The sequence below is a fragment of the Leptopilina boulardi genome, unplaced genomic scaffold, assembly GCF_019393585.1.
Source record: "Leptopilina boulardi isolate dan_hultmark-lab unplaced genomic scaffold, ZJU_Lbou_2.1 LbouV2_316, whole genome shotgun sequence".
Taxonomy (NCBI): Eukaryota; Metazoa; Arthropoda; class Insecta; order Hymenoptera; family Figitidae; genus Leptopilina; species Leptopilina boulardi.
In genome coordinates, this window is record NW_026137881.1 from 2,825,046 (window position 1) to 2,838,232 (window position 13,187).

A 13,187-nucleotide genomic window follows, 5' to 3' on the forward strand; every position below is an offset into this window, starting at 1 on the left:
GTGTTTCCGTGATGATTTGATAGAGAGTAAAGCTTCTAATTTTAATAAAGAAATATTTTTGGGCAGTTTTGCAAGTAATAGAGAAAAATGTAATTTAATGTAGTCAGGATTTTTTTTTGTATACTAGGACACAAGTAGTTTTGTAGTTTCTAATGTTAAGAAGTATTTCATTAAAGATTTGAGAGGAAGCAAAGCTGGTGATGCTAAATAAAAAATTTTCTATAGCATAATTTGCAATTAATACAGAAAAATCTTATTTAAGGTAGTCTGGATTTTTTTTGTATGCTAGGACACGAGAAGTTTTGTAGTTTCTGGTGGTCGGAAGTTTTTCAGTAATTATTTGAGAGAGATGAGAGCTTCTAGCGCTATATAAAATTTCTTTTTTTTAAATTAACAGTTAATGAAGAAAAATGTGGTTTACAGTATTTAGGAATTTTTTGTGTGCTAGGACACGAGTAGTTTTGTAGTTTCTGTTGGTAAAAATTTGTCTGTAAAGATTTCAGAGGGAACAAGGCTTGTGGTGCTCATTAAGAAATCTTTTTTTATCAATTTTGCAATTAATGGAAGAAAATCTGATTTACAGTAGTGAGGAATTTTTTTGTATGCTAAGTCAAGAGTAGTTTTATAGCTTCTGATGGTAGAAAGTTTTTCATTAAAGATTTGAGAGGAAATGAAGCTTTTGGAGCGAAGTAAAAGATTTGTTTTTGCAAAATTTGCAGTGAATTGAGAATATTATTCCGATTAGCCAGTAATTTTTTTACGCTAGGTCACGTGTAGTTTTGTAGTTTTTGAGGGTAAGAAGTTTTTCAATAATGATTTTAGAATCAGCAAAGCTTCTGGCGCTAAATTCTTTGGTATCAAGAAAGCAAAAAAAAAATAAGGCCGCTGGACGAAACCTCTTGAACTTGTGAATTTTGTTTTTAAATTCGCAAAAATATTTTTATTTTAATTATTGTCCCATCGAAATTTTACGCTGTAAATATTCTTAAGGTTCGTAAAAAATGATGCATATTTAATAAATAGTACACCCTGCAATCTTTAACTATTTATATTTTATTTAATAATCTTTTTAACAATATATAACAAATTTTATTTGTGTTATTTTTTTTATTTATTATTTTTTTATATGTATTATTTTCTATATTATACTTTTAGAATAATAAAATTCATAAAATATATAATAAAATTTTAATAAAAATTTAAATTTCTTCAGCGAGGAATATACTCAATTGTTATTTCACAAATTTAAATATATGCTAAATTTCCTTGTTGCTTGAGGAATACTTTAATTTCTTAAGCTTTTGTGTTCTTCTAAACATTTCTTTAGTTTTGAGCAATACTGATAAGTTGATTTTAAGTTTAGTGGAGGATTGTTTCTTATTTCCAAGTTTATATTATTCTTTTTACGCGCTTGCTTTCCTCTTCGAATATTTTTAATCTAATTGTTTCTTGTATTTTTGTTTATTTTGTTGCTATTTCACTTGCGTTGTTTTCATTTGCAATGTGTTTGCGTACTTTTAACATGTCTTTATCTGTAAACAGCGACACTAATCCCGTGCATATCATATAGCCCCATAAACAGACGTGGACTCCACAATTTCCACTTAATTGATGTCTATTAATTTTTTGATCCGGAATATCTGTGGGGCAATAAAGTTTCCAATTTTTCCAATTTATTTTAATATGATTTGTTTTACAGTACGTAGAGATAAATGTAATGTAGCGATCAATGAGCGCTGTCGATACATTTTTGAGCATTGAATCCAAGTGAATAAAAGCTTCATTTATAAAATCCACAATTAACAACGTCCAATGTTGTCTTCTTTCATCATGGACAGGAATCAACCACACTGGATAAAGATGTAACTCTTTTTTAAATGCCCACTTTTGAAATCCGCAACTTAATTGACCTTGCTGCAATTTACTGGTGAAAAAGGTTTCAAAGGATAGCACATTATTATTCATTTTCGTTAGGATGGAAAAGTAGCTATTAGTAATAGCATCATCTAACCAAGCATTGTCAATCAGAGTCGAGAAGTTTTCGCTATTAATAATCATATTTGAGATAGTTGTTTGTATCTCTGGAAAATTTGGTGGAAATTCTACTTCGTCAGAAAGCAACTTTGGAAACATCTCTTTTTCAATATCTTTGATATTCAATTTGTTTTCCAAAATTTCTGTTTGCGGGTAAACGCAATTTTTTTCAACCTTCTTTGAGGTGATAAATTTTGGAATTTTAAAAAACAAGTTTTTAGAAGGCCTTTTTCCATTTCCTTTCTTTTTACACCAATATTCTTCGACTAGATCCTCGTCCTCTTCTTCGTTATTATTATTTCTTTCTTTTTTAATCCTCTTTGCTTTTACTCCTTTTAGATTGCTCGTTTTTGATTCTGTATATTCTTCTTTCTTGTCATTCTCTGCCTTTTCCAATTTTTTCCTTTTTTCTAACTGGTTCGTCGTTTCCAGGGGGTAAATTCGCTGAAGCAAAAGTCCTCTTAATAATTTTTCAAATTCTTGAATGAACCGAGGGGCAGGAATATTCTCAACACCATTGAAATACTGATATTTCAGTATTTTAAAAAAATTTTCTATTGAAGCATTGGAGTCTCGAATTTTGTCCAACTCTTGAATGAGAATTGCTGACCAAAGAGGAAATTTGGGCAAGAAAAAATTCAGCAAATATAAGATCCATCCTTCAGAATACATATCATTTTTTTCAGATCCGCACGCTACCTCATGTTTTCGAAGCATTTCTTTATCGTATATTTTTCGGAATTCGATATAAAACGGATTATATGAGTAATGCGACTCATATTCGTTTATGTCTTCTTGAGCATATTTATAAGACTCGTAATCGGTTTCCGTTTCATCATTGCATTTACTTAAAATAAGTAAATCAGTCTCTGAAATTTCGTACTGCAGAAGGTTGAATAAAGATTCTTCGAAATTATTTGCTTTTTTCGTGAAGCCAAAAACTACGATTATGAATCTGAAAAATTTCGCAGCCTCGTCAAGGCTTTGAGAATGAATCAGCATCGTCAAACTGAATCCACAAACACGAATATGTTCCGGATCAGAAAAAAATTCCTTCGCCTTACGCAGTCCAGTTTTTAGAGTGTGAGAGGAACAAATATGCTGTATCGTTAAAGGGAATTGAGTTTCTTTTTTCTCTGTTATATATTTATACACAAATTTTATATAATCATGAAGATTTTTTTCAATAATCCCTTTCGATACAGCTTGCAGCAACGTCATGCTGAAATCTGTTTCCACTTTTGTACAAATTTTTCCTTTATAGCCCATTTTTCTCAAATGAAACATTATTTGGCTTAAGAAGTTGGAAATTGTCGGAATATTGTGTTTCGTCGAAATAAATTGTGCTACTGGAAGAGGACTTATATTTTTGGCTCCAGGTAAAACTATAGCATACAGATATAGTAAATGGATTTATGCTGAAGTTTTGAATGAATCCATTAAAATATTTGCCGACCCAAGTTTCATAATATTTCTGAATTAATTTGATCATGAAAGTGATTTCATCTGTATCTAAATCTTCCTTCCATTTGTTATCATTTGAAATTTTTTGTAATACAGAGGAACTTGGAGCATCGTTAACATTTCCCATATTTAAACTCATTTTATTTGCCGATTCAAGTTTTAAGAGGAGCATTTTGGCTGGAGAGGAAGTTTCTAATTCCTTAGCTAAAACTTTTCTTTGTTCGCCTTTTATAAACCTTCTGTGCACTTCCCCTGTATGATTGATAGGCCCAGTTTGAGTAACTCTCAAATATAGATCTGAATATGGAGGAATAACCGGATCATTCAATCGAAAAAAGAAAGAAGTGCACTGAGAATGCTTACATTTGGCATAGCAAAAGAAGAAGTTTTTGGCTCTTCCACCCTCATTTTTGCAGGTGTGACTTTTAAAGGAGAGTACACACGAACTGTTTTTTTCCTTGAAATAGGTACACAACTCATCCGACCATCCCTTCCGAAGACTCCTATTACCTGTCCAATATTTTTCCCAGAAACTTCCTGGAACTTTTAAAGGAAAAACACCTTGGGAATTTTCTACAGCAGGAATTGTAATAGAATCGTCCTTATTCACACTTTCTTCTACCTGAGTATTTGTTTCATCTTTCGATAAATGATTGTCGAAACGTAGAAGATGTCGCTCTTGTTCTTCATTCTTTTTCTCACTGCAGATTTCCATATCTTTATTTGATAGAAATGATGTGTCTACCTCCATATATTTTCCAACAATGTGTCAAAAGAAAGCTCAGAATTGATAAAAAAGTTTTCACCGCGAATTTTTTGTTCATAATCGATTTCAACTATTTTATTCGATTGAAATGATACCTCCACCTCCATATTTATCATTACGGACTCACCAGAAAGTTCAATCTCTTTAAGATTGTTTTCCTCGATAATTTCTGTTTTACTAATATCCACAGAACTATTTACATTTAAAAACTTAATTTCTAAAAGATTTTTGACCTCTGCCCTGTGTCGAAGAAATGTATAGTAACATTTTGTAACATTAAATTTAATACTTTTTTCGCTATAACCTTTCATAACCTGGCCACACAAATTCCACCACCCGATATTTTTTCTTTTATAACTCGTTTTCTTCAAGTCCTCTAGAAGTTGGTCGACATTTTGAACAGGGTGGAGGCAGGAAATAGCATCAGCTATTTCATATGTTGTAAATTTCATTTTCAAAATTGAGTCACACTGAAAAAAATTTATTTGATTTAATTTATTTTAATTATTTTAAAAATATTAACCTGGCTCAAATATTTTTATTTGCTTCTAAAAAATATGTATTTCATTGAAATAACTTGAGTTATTTGAGTCACGCATATTTCAACCTAATAAATCTTAATTAGGTCCAGTAAATAATTAATTACATCAAATAATTAAAAAAACGCTTCATTCGAAAATAACGTCACAAGTTTAGGGAGGGAAGGATTTTCAGTAAAATGCGATTTCTTTGTCCATTGAACAAGCAATTAAAATTGTTACAACAAATTTTTAAAAAATTAAAAAAAATTTTTTTATACTATAAAATATTTTTCATGACACATAAAAAACATTTTATTGTTTCATTTTACAAGAAAATTGCATAATATAGACTTATTTGAATTGTAAAAATTATTTTTCAATTAAAAAAAAATTCCAAACTAAATGCTCACTTAATGATAAATTCCTGAATTAAAGCACTTACAATAGAGGCTTTCAATCCTGACGAAATATACTTTTGTAGGTAAATAAGCTTGAAAACTACAAAATTGCTTATTTTATAGATATATTTTTCTACTGAATTAAAATTACTTGAATAAACATTAAACGTTTAAATTAATTAAAAATGTTTTATAAAACTAAAAACAGTTTTGTAAATTATATAAAAACTTGTTAAATTTAAATTTTTGAAGGAAATTGCATAAAATAAATTGGTTTGAATTTAAAAAATTATGTTTCTGTTTTAAAAAACTATTTTTCCCGATCAACTCTCTACTCTGATTTAGAAAAATTTATAAAAATAAATGAATTTTTAAAAATTTACAGTTTATATAATTAAAAAATAATTGGATTTCTGGGAAATTTGATTTAAAATATTCGAAACATTGAATTCCTGAAGATTTTTTTAAATTTAATTTTTAAAAATCTTCATTAACATTATTGAAAATAATTGATTTGTCGAAAAATTGTAGATGAACATTTTAAGAATAAATGAATTTTAGAAGAGCTATAGTTAAAATTTTTATTTGAATTATCGCAGATTCATTGCAAATTTCTGAAAACAGTTGAGTTTTAAAAAATTTTCATTAAAATTTTTTTTAAATAATTGAATTTTCAAAAAACTTATTTAAAATTATTGAATATAATTGAATTAGCGAAGAAATTTAGATAAAAATTTGAAAAACAATTGAATTATGGAAAATTTACAGCTTATATTTTTATGAATAATAATTGAATTTCAGGAGAATTGAAATTTTTACAAATTTGAAATGCTGCAGATTTTCTTTAAAAATTACAAATAATACCTAATTCAATTTTTGATTGAAAAATGTTTTAATTCATTCAATTTTCAAAGAACTTGGCGAAAAAATTGAGACAAAAATTTCTAAAACAATTGAATTTTTGGAAGATTTAAAATTTATATTTTTATAAATAATTGAATATTCATAAGTTAAATTGAAATTTTTACAAATATGAAATGCTGCAGATTTTTTTTTTTACAAATTTCGAACAATAATTTAATTTTTAATTGAAAAATGTTTTAATTAATTGAATTTTTGAAGAACTTCATTAAAATTATTGAAAATAATTGAATTGGCGAAGAACGTTACTTAAAAATTTTGAAAAGTAATTGAATTTTGGAAAAATTAGAGTTACAATTTTTAGAAATAATTTTATTTCAGGTGATTTGAACACAGAAAATTAAAAGGTATTAAAATAAGCTGCAACCCTTATTATTTTAATCCAATTTTGCTTATTTTTAATCCATTTTGGTATTAAAGTAAGCAAAATTGGATTAAAATAATAAGCGTTGCAGCTTATTTTAATACCTTTTAATTTTCTGTGAAACTACAATTTTTAAAAATTGAATAGCTGCAAATTTCTTACATACATTTTGTACGTACTAGTTAAGTTTTAGAGATTTTTTTATTATTCATTTTCATCAATTTTTTTTATTATTAATCATTAAATTTTCGAAGAATTTTGATAAAAAATATGTTGAATAATATAAGTAATAAAATATTATGGTGAATCTTGAAAAATATTATTTTGGCCCTTGAAAACTTTGAATTTTTTTTCAAAATGAGTAAAAAAAATATTGTTATTAGTGGCCTTTTTTAAAAAAAGTGTCCTTAATAGCATTTTTTTGAAAATAGTAACTAAATAGTTGCATCAGCTGAAAAAAGTGTCAATAATAGTGGCGTGAGTACAAGCCTTGAGATAAGGCCATAAAAAATTTATTTTTGAATAAAGTCGAAAAAAGTCGAAAAAGTTTTACAATCCGAGGCCTGTCTACTGTTTCTTAATGAGACAAGGTGGAGGGAAAGGGTAAAAAGGGCGTAAAACATATGTGTGACGTAATTTGTGAGCGAAGCAAAAATTAAAAATTTGTCTAAGTTAACAAAAGATAAAAATTTTCCATGTTCACTTTGTTGTTTTAAAACGTGATATTGAAAGAAATTTTGTGACTCCACTATGTCAGCTAAGGCTTGAACTGAAAAAATACAAAACTATTTGTGAACAATATTTATAAAAATCATTTTGAAACTTATATTATTGCTGCTCTAATGGCACATGCAGTGTTCGTACTTACGTTTAATATACATTTCATTTATAAATTATACACATATTTTCCATTTTCTTTTACACTGCAGGAAATTAAATAAATTTAAAGTCCAGGAAACTTAAACAAATTAGAGCAAAATTCAATTTTAAGACAGTGGCAAAGTTTAAAAAAATTAATGAATATAAAAAAGTCTTTAATACCTGCACGGAAAATAGTGAAATACAAATTCAAGGACTTGGTGACCGGCCGAAGTACGTTATTCCATCTCGTACGGCAATCTTCAAACTTGTAGAAGTCTCTTACACCTCCAACTCGCTACAATGTATTGTAGCTTGAAGCATATTATCTCCACTATAAAATTTAATTGCATTTTCTTAAAACTGTTTACAAATAAACATAATATGTAAATAAAAATAATTATAATATATAATTATCAAATATAAAATAATATATTATTAATACCAAACAACATATTTTAATTTTAATTACAAATTCCGCAGATAAAACATATTTTCTATTGTACTCTTCAAATATTTAATGAAACTAACTATTCATGATCTAACAAAAAAAATTTCTGAATAATAGAAAACTAATTTTTCTTAATTAAATACAAATTTCGAGAATAAAACACTTTCTAAACAGCAAATAAAGAAATTGGTACTTACCAGAAATATATGCATAGAATAATAATCTGTCACGTCTAAACCTGTCAAAACAGGTAAGCTCCCGAGAAGAGTGTAAAAAAAATTGCGATTTTTATGAAAATTTGACACAACCGAACAAAACTGTTTTCACTATTTCCTGATCTTGAGTTTTTCATAAATATTCATCCAAACCTGGGTTGGAACTATTAAAATTATCACTGTTTTGTTGCAAAAAAACTCGGAGCTCGAGCGCGGCTATGGATGATCTCTGTCAATCTCTGGCATCACTGTGAATATGGCAGAATATGGGTTGCAGTGCTGCCAACCCAACAATTCAACACAGCGCCATTAGGTAGTTCAAGTTGGGTGGGAGAACATTCAAGATGGACGTTTGCTGAAAGACAATCATTGGTTCATTAGAACCAATGATAAGTTGTCTTTCAGCAAACGTTCATCTTGAATTTCCCCCACCCAACTTGAAATACCTAATTTACCATATTAGCACGCAAAAATTTCAAATAGCAATAGTTTGGAATTTTGTTTTTTTGCAAAAATAATATAAATTAAAGTAATATATAGTATAATATAATTTAATATAATTAAATTAAATATAAACATAATTATAATAATTGATTTCGACTAAAATATAAGTTAGCAATAAACGCGCAAAAATTCAAATTGACAAAAGAGCAGGAAAATATGTAATAAAATACAATTTTAATTATAATATAATAATAATTATATTGAAAAAAATAAATAAAAATTATAAAAATCAAAATAAATAAAAAAAATTCAAGAAATTAAAATTCAATGCTACATATTACACCTTTTTATATAAAATTTTGTAAAAAAAAGAAATAATTCAACAAATTTTGCTCCATCTTAAATCATTAATGAAGAACTTCCTTATATCAAAAACTACAAAACCACTCCTGATCAAGTATACGAAAAAAATACTGAGAACTTTAAGTCAGATTTTTCTCCATTAATTGCAATTTTTTCTAATAGAATTTTTTTTAATTAACATCACAAGCTGTGCTACATCTTAAATCATTACAGAAGAACATCCTCCCATCAAAAACTACAAAACTACACCTGATCAAGAATTAAAAAAAATTTCTGAGAACTTTAAATCAGATTTTTCTGCTTAATTGCAAATTTCACTAATAGAATTTTTTTTAATTAGCATCACAAGCTTTGCTCCCTCTTAAATCATTACTGAAGAACTTCCTCCCATCAAAAAATACAAAACTACAGCTGATCAAGGATAAGAAAAAAATTCCTGAGAACTTTAAATCTGATTTTTCTCTATTAATGGCAAATTTTACTAATAGAATTTTTTTAATTAACATCACAAGCTGTGCTACATCTTAAATTAATACAGAAGAACATCCTCCCATCAAAAACTACAAAACTACACCTGATCAAGAATTAAAAAAAATTTCTGAGAACTTGAAATCAGATTTTTCTGCATTAATTGCAAAATTTACTAATAGAATTTTGTTTAATCAGCATCACAAGCTTTGCTCCCCCTTTAATCATTACTGAAGAACTTCCTCCCATCAAAGAATACAAAACTACACCTGATCAAGGATAAGAAAAAAATTCCTGAGAACTTTAAATCTGATTTTTCTGCATTAATTGCAAATTTTACTAATAGAATTTTTTTTAATTAGCATCACAAGCTTTGCTCCCTCTTAAATCTTAAGCCTTTCTTCTTCTTAAATGCTTAAGGAAGAACTTTCTCTTATCAAAAACTACAAAACTACCCTATTAAATCTTCACTGGAATACTTCCTACCATCAGAAGCTACAAAGCAAACTATAAGACCAGCCGTTTTAGCATTTTTGTTTATTTGGGACACTTTTGCGCCTTTCGGTATTCATTTTGCATGACAGCATATAAAGTGCAAGTAACATATCGGTTTACGTTTAAATTCATTGAGCTTTACTGAGCACTATTGCGCTCGTTGGGAGTGCGTTTAACGTTTCTGCGCATGTTTAAACCACTTTAAACATTACTGCGCAGGTAGAAAGTGCGATTAACATTTATGCGCATGTTTATACTACTGTGAACATTTCTGCGGATGTAGAATGTGCGAATAACACTTCTGCGCATACCTAATTTACTGAGGGCACTTCTGCATATGTTTATACCACTGTGAGCACTACTGCGCATGTATGTAGTGCAAGCAATACTTCTGCTCATGTTTAAAATACACTGAGCACTACTGCGCATATTTGAAATACACTGAACACTACTGCGCATGTTTGAAGTGCGAGTAACACTTCTGCGCATGTTTAAAATACGCTGAGCACTACTGCGCATGTTTGAAGTGCGAGTAACATGTCTGCGCATGTTTAAAATACGCTGCGCACTACTGCGCATATTTGAAATGCACTGAACACTACTGCGCATGTTTGAAGTGCGAGTAACACTTCTGCGCATGTTTAAACCACTGAGGACACTACTGCGCATGTTTATACCACTGTGATCTCTACTGCGCAGGTATAAAGTGCAAGTAACACTTCTGCGCATGTTTTGTTTCAAAGTGATTTTGCGCATGCGCTTGTTTGTTCAGAAATTGAATTTTTTAATCGGGAATTATTTATCAAATTTTATTACATTGTAATTAATGAATTAATCGGCTGTGTTACAGTCGACGGAGAAGAAATTCGCATATGTTTTATACCAGGTGTTCCAAAAAAAAAACGAATAACAGGCGGCTAGCTTCAGTTTCATTTATCCGAGTTTTCGTCTTATCCGAGGTAGGTCCGGTCCACATTTTAGCTCGGATAACCGGAGTCCTACTGTATTGAGAATATTTATACGTCCCCAATTAGTTTATTTATTTCACTTAAATATTTTATTTTTTACGAAACATTATTTGTGGCGCTCCACAAATAGATAGGTCCCTTCTCTCGTGGAGCGTCACAATTTTATTTGGTTCAAATACATATTGAAAATAGTAGGTATATTAAGTTGGCGCAACCACATTATCGAAATTACTTTTTACCTATGCCATAATTAAGTGCTCATTTAGTGCTAATTTAATGCCAAAAGCACAAATTTAATGCTGTACATTTAAAAAAAAACCGTGGTGGCGCCAGCTTAACGTTAAGGTAGCGCCACCACATAAAAAAAAGCTGCAAAAAATTTTCTTATTGATACCATAATTTAGTGCTCATTTAGTGCTCTCCAAATATTATGCTCTTAATTAAAAATATGAGATTTTAAATGTTAGATTTGTCCAAAATCAAGTTTCAGACAAAAACAAGTTTAACCACTTACATTTTTTTAATTTAAAAATTTACAAATTAATCGATTGACTTGATACCAGTTACACGGGGGTTTTCGGGGTCGCTGATTAGGAATCCGCTATCTTTTTTTCAAAATTTAAAATGGCGGAACCAATATAGCGGATGACAAAATTAAAAATTGACCGAATACGTTTAAATCTTAATTTTTATTGGCAAAAAAAATTATTAGTAATACTAATTACTTTTTACCTATACTATAATTGAGTGCTCATTTAGTGCATTTTAATGCGAATAGCACAAATTTAATGGTGTACATTTAAAAAAAAAATCATGGTGGCGCCAGCTTAACGTTAAGGTAGCGCCAACACATAGAAAAAATCTCTAAAAAATTTTCTTATTTATGCCATAATTTAGTGCTCATTGAGTGCTAATTTAATGCCAAAAGCACAAATTTAATGCTGCACCCAGAGAATAGATTACTTTGATTTAAAGAAATCAGTTTCTTTATTCATTAAATTCAAGACGAATTTAATGCTCGGCATTTTTTTTAAAAAACTTGTGGACATTAGAGCATTAAATTAGCCTTAAATTAGCCCTTAATTTTCAAATAGGTTTTATCCAGATCGGACAATGTGGACAAGCCAGGTTAACGGACCTAGAAAAAGGATATCTTTGAATTAAAGAAATCAATTCCTTTGAGAAATATTTCTTTGCTTCAAAGAAAATTTATTTGTTTCAAACAAATTTTCTGTGATTAAAAAAATTTGTCTTCGTTAAAAGAAATTTTTTATTTAATTCAAATAAATGCTTCCATGACTTTATATCAATGTTAGAATTTCTTTGATTTAAAGCACAATTTTCTTTGAAACTAATAAGCTTTTTTTGTTTCAAAGAAAATTTTATTTTGAATGAAATAAAACAAGTCAAAGAAACTGATTTCTTTAAATCAAAGTAATCTATTCTCTGGGTGCAGCATTAAATTTGTGCTTTTGGCATTAAATTAGCACTCAATGAGCACTAAATTATGGCATAAATAAGAAAATTTTTTAGAGATTTTTTCTATGTGTTGGCGCTACCTTAACGTTAAGCTGGCGCCACCATGATTTTTTTTTAAAATGTACACCATTAAATTTGTGCTATTCGCATTAAATTAGCACTAAATGAGCACTTAATTACACGGAAAGAAATTTAGTAGCAATATGTGATAAATCTGATAGGAAATTTTAGTATTCTCTTTTTCAAACGCGGAACATTTGGGTTTGATAACGAAAATCTGTATATTTTTACCAATAGTCTTTTTAGTAAATATATTCCAGAAATTGAAATTATTATTTCGTAAATTGATAAATTTATACGAAAAACCAGAAGTAAGTTAAATCGACGCGCACTTCGTTATTTACTAAATTTATATGAAAATTTGGAAAGATTATTTCGAAATTTGTTAAAACTATACTAAAAATTCGAAGTGGTTCAGTCGTGACAGATGACGACAGAAACACCAATAGATTCTACGCCAAAGTTTTATTTCTTTCTCATCTCGAGGATAGACGAGGATATGAACTTTTAAATGCACACACACACATACACCGCATTGTTTTACATCGATTGGCTTATTTTTATTCCTAACCTATACTAACGATAATACGTATAACATTCGCAGAATAACGCTTCATATACAAATTTACGCTCATGTGACCATTCTTATATACTAACCAGACATATTTTTCACCGCTTATGAGAAAGGTGAAATTATATCAAAACATGTTTAAAAATATAAATAAAAATCATTATTTATTGGGAAATAATTAAATATTTTATTATTTTTTGGAGAACAATTTTTTTTACTGATTTATTGTAAAATCTTGGAAATTAATTATATAAAAGAAATTCAGGTCTGTATCAAGATAATGGTAAAAAGGGGTTTGTCTAAAGAGCTTCGTCAGTCTTCGTTACCACTCGGTAAGGATCGGGCAA

At 28.7% G+C, this 13,187-nt stretch overlaps 1 protein-coding gene across 9 annotated transcripts in view; it reads left to right on the plus strand.

Annotated features, from left to right (window-relative positions):
* Positions 1-13,187, plus strand: part of LOC127283992 (putative ankyrin repeat protein RF_0381) — a 316,254-nt gene that overhangs the window by 164,404 nt on the left and 138,663 nt on the right. The window lies entirely within an intron of this gene.